The following is a 4,951-nucleotide window of genomic DNA, read 5'->3' as shown; positions in this document are numbered from 1 at the left end:
CTAAGCAGATAGCTCGTGTTCTGAGCTACTTTTCGGCCGTCACGAGCAACTGTTGAATTTCTTTCCGTGACAGCGACCCTATGCTCTGAGCTGTCATTCGACCGTCTTAGGGAACTGTCACCTTCTTCTTGTCGAGACCACCTCATGCTCTGAGCTGCTTTCCAGCCGTCTTGAGACGGGGTTGAGTTATTCCGGTGATGTTCCAGACATGTGTGTAACAACCATTATGGTGGCTACCGATTTATTTGACGATTTCATGCGAGGGTTCCGAGGATCTCAGTTATAGATAAAACCTAGAAAGTAATAGTTTTCTATTCACATCTTGTGGTATTAATGGTTCATGAAGTAGACATAGTTTGTAGTGTTCTTATCATTGCTATTGCATTCTTCGTTATCATAATGATCAGTATTGTTGATAAATGATTGAGCTTGATAAGCTTATGGATAAAATTAAGCTGAGGATGTTGATCTCGAGTCACCTGTCCGGGCTTTATCGTACAACCACATCTTGCCGTTATGGGACGGCCATGACTTGAGCTGATCGCCTGATCTCTCACCGGTACCTCCAAAGAGGGAGGGTTATGCCCGCGCACTACCCTGATCAGGTAGGAGGTGATAATCCTGTGAGCCGAGTTAAGTTGTTTGTGTACCCGTCCCTAGGTGGGACAATTCAGTTTGGCCACGACGGTGGCAGGTGTGATGAGGACACAGGGCCACCCAGGGTAAGACTCCGAAGGAGAGTGGTTGCCGGTGGTACGTTGTGAGAGTCACGGGTCAGGAAAGTTTCGTTGGAGCAATGCTGGTCCACCCGAATGGGATCACGAGGTCAGTGCTCCAGAGTGTGGGTAAAGTGTGCAACCTCTCCAGAGTGTCAAACCTATTCGAATAGCCGAGTCCACGGTAATGGACAGCCCGACCAAACCTCAGCAAATGGTCAACCATATCAGTGTTAGTAATGATGGAAGAACTCATCTCGTGTAAACATCAGAGGATGTTGATAACATGATGTGTTAGCCAAGAGAAGGCTACATGATGACTGGTCAGATGACCGTGTGATGCGATTTGAAACCGTTCAGATTGGATTACGAGTATGTCGAGGGTTGTGGTACAATGCAGAAGAGAGTAAGTTGACATTCAGGAATAATAAGTTGGTTAAGCACTTGTTGTGATCTTGCCATGCTAGTGAGGTACTGATACATCTCCAACGTATCTATAATTTTTGATGGTTTCATGCTATTATCTTGTCAAACTTTGGATGTTTTGCATGCCTTTTATATAATTTTTGGGACTAACTTATTAACTCAGTGCCAAGTGCCAGTTCTTGTTTTTTCCATGCTTTTGACCCCTTTCAAAGGAGATTTTGAAACGGAGTCCAAACGGAATAAAATCCCCGAAAAGAATTTTTTCGAAACGGAAGAAGATCAGGAGACTTGAGAGCCAAGGCAGGGGAGCCCTAGGGGCCCCACAAGCCCTCACCCCGCGGCCAGGGGGGAGGCCGCGGCCCACAGGCTTGTGGGCCCCTTGGGCGCCCTTTGCCCTAGGTTTTGCGCCTTTATATCCCCAAAAATTCCACAAAAAATTAGGAGATCATCGAAAGTACTTTTCCGCCGCTGCAAGCTTCTGGCTCTACAAGGTCCCATCTGGGGCATGTTCTGGTGCCCTGCCGGAGGGGGGATTTGGACATGGAGGGCTTCTTCATCAAGACATGACCTCTCCGATGATGCGTGAGTAGTTCAACATAGACCTACGGGTCCATAGCTAGTAACTAGATGGCTTCTTCTCTCTCTTGGATCTTCAATACAAAGTTCTCCATGACCTTCATGGAGATCTATCCGATGTAATCTTCTTTTGCGGTGTGTTTGTCGAGATCCGATGAATTGTGGATTTATGATCAAATTATCTATGAATCTTATTTGAGTTTCTTCTGATCTCTCTTATGCATGATTTCATATCCTTGTAATTCTCTTCGAGTTGTGGGTTTTGTTTGGCCAACTAGATCTATGATTCTTGCAATGGGAGAAGTGCTTGGTTTTGGGTTCATACCGTGCGGTGACCTCACCCAGTGACAGAAGGGATAGCAAGGCATGCATCATGTTGTTGCCATCAAGGGTAAAAATATGGGGTTTTCATCATTGGTTTGGGATTATCCCTCAACATCATGTCATCTTGCTTAAGGCGTTACTCTCTTCGTCATGAACTCAATACACTAGATGCATGCCGGATAGCGGTCGATGTGTGGAGTAATAATAGTAGATGCAGAAAGTATCGGTCTACTTGTCTCGGACGTGATGCCTATATGTATGATCATTGCCTTAGATATCGTCATGACTTTACGCAGTTCTATCAATTGCTCGACAGTAATTTGTTTACCCACCGTGATATTTGCTATTTTGAGAGAAGCCTCTAGTTAACATTATGGCCCCCGGGTCTACTCCACACCATATTTTCAGCTTCACACTTTTACTTCGTTGCACTTTCCGCCTTCATATCTCACTTTGCAAACAATCTTGAAGGGATTGACAACCCCTTTGAAGCGTTGGGTGCAAGCTCGTTTGTGTTTGCGCAGGTACTCTGGACTTGATGAGACCCTCCTTCTGGATCGATACCTTGGTTCTCAAACTGAGGGAAATACTTACTGCTCCTGTCGTGGGTATAAGTCTGACAGTAGAAGTATGGGGTATGAAAGTATATGGGCAGAGCCTTAGCTACGGCGAGGATGTATGAGTTCAGGCCCCTCTACGGTGGAGGTAAAAGCCCTACGTCTCAGTGCTCTTGGGAGCTTTATGTCGAGTGTATTGTGGGATTAGAGCAAGTGAGAACCCCTGTACCAGTGGTGAAGGGCGGCTTATATAGAGTGCGCTGCCCTTCATAATGGCCCGGTGGTCAGGGGTGGAATAGTGGCGAGTAAAGGCTGGCGTTATTGGTAACGTAAGCCTTAAATGCTAGTTATGGTGTATGAAAACGTGTGACCGTTGCCCTCCTGGGAGGTTACGCGTACATAGTGGATTCCAGTCGGTACGTTATATATGCTCTGAGTGGATCGTCGCCGACTGGATGATGGGGGCGTCCTTGGTTCAGTCGGAACTGTCTAATGGCCTTCTCCTCTATGAAGGGTAGTCCTTGGGTAGGACCTATAGGGCAGACCTATGACCCTACCCTGGGACTATAACCCCATCATTAGTCTCCGAATGGATCGGGGTTGGAACGATGAAGTGAAGTCCAGAGTTTGGAGCCGACTGGCATTGAGGTGATCTTAGCATTGTCTGCCTTGATCTATTTTATTCTTTGCGGCAAGTGATCCGAGTGAAAATGCAAGCGAAACGAACCGTGAGGGACCAATTGCTTCCGCGGAATGTTTTGATGTGACCGGTCATACTGACAGCGCCGGATTTTCCGGGATCCTCAAATTTCGGTTGCCGCGCGCTCAGCGGGGATGACGACATCGCCATCGAGTAGATTTCGCCTCCTCGATTATCGCGCTGCGATATTCTCCACTGATCTTGCAGCGGCCGGTTGGGAGGATAAGATCCTGGGCCCGCTTGTAGGTGACTCAGTCGGAGGCCTATTAAAGCTTTCCCGGCGGTCCTTCCTGTTGTGTTGCCCGTCTTCCTCCCATCGATCTCGCCTCCCCGCATCTCCCTGCACACCTCTAGCCACCTCCTTCCTCTCCTCCTCTGCGGATCCGTTGCCCTCGCCATGACAAAGGGGCAGACTAGCAAGCTCGAGGCGAAGAAGAAAAAGAAGGGGGCGGCCTCCACTCAGCGGTGGCAACGGGCGTTGTCGGCGGGCTGGATCCAGGGGGACTTCCTCCCCTCCACGGTGACGGAGAACGACGTGCTGGAGCTGGTGGAACACGGCATGGTCGTCAACAAGTCTTGGAGGCTGCCGGAAGGCGAGACGAAGCCGGCGCCGAAGGAGGGGGGGCGTGTTCTGCTGCTCAGCCACGTGGCCAGAGGTTTCTCCTTGCCTCCCCATCCTTTCTTCCGAGGTATCATGAATTACTTCGGGGCGCAACTCCATCACTTTCCGCCGAATGCGATAGCCCATCTTTCCGCATTCATCACCCTCTGCGAGTGCTTCATAGGATGTCCTCCCCACTGGGGGTTCTTCAAATATGTTTTCTCCGCTAGATCTCGAACTGTCAAGAAGCTTAGCCAGTCCAATGATAAGACACATATCCTCCAGCTCTGCGGGAGTTTAGGATTTCAGAAGAAAATGAAAAGTAGCTATCCCTCCCTTCAGCTATCCGAGTCGGTTAGGAACTGGCAATCGTCCTGGTTCTATTGCCAGGACATTGCCTGCCCGAATGCTTCGAGTGGGTTACCACCCTTCAGTTTAGACCGTCCGGGCCCTCCCAGGAAGCTAGCGCTCTCTAAGGGAGAAAGAACTCAGATTCAGCCTTTGGTCGACGCGGTGATAGCCGTCGTTCGGAAGGGAGTCACCGGCATGGACCTGTTGGAGACTTTTTTGGGTCGACGCATCCAGCCGCTCCAGGCCCGAGACCACGCAATGTGGCATTACATGGGGCCTTCGGATACCACTCGGTCCCATCCTGAAGACGTGAGCAAGGAGACAGTGATGCATGGGTCCGCAGCATCACGGGCACATGTGATAACCCCGTGGGAGCTTGGCGGGTGAAGGCCTTCCGCGCCGAAAATCCTCCTCCGAATGAGGTGAGTACATGTCGTCGAGTACTTTTAACCTTCTTAATTTTATTGCTTTTCTTGTCTCGCTGACTGACGTTGCCGACTATGTTTTGTGCAGGAGTGGACGAACTGGCATTCTGCAGTCTCAAATGGGAATCCGGTCGAGGAAGAAGAAGGCAGCATGGAGGGTAGCGCGGATAGTGTCGAGTACTTCTCTAACAGTAAGGAGACGGAGGAGGAAACAGAAGAGGAGGAGGAGAGTGAAGAGCAGAGCTCGTCGCCCTCACCACCAGAACACCGAACCA

The sequence above is a fragment of the Hordeum vulgare genome, chromosome 7H (assembly GCF_904849725.1).
Source record: "Hordeum vulgare subsp. vulgare chromosome 7H, MorexV3_pseudomolecules_assembly, whole genome shotgun sequence".
In the NCBI taxonomy this organism is placed as follows: Eukaryota; Viridiplantae; Streptophyta; class Magnoliopsida; order Poales; family Poaceae; genus Hordeum; species Hordeum vulgare.
Note: the sequence above shows the minus strand (reverse complement) of the source record.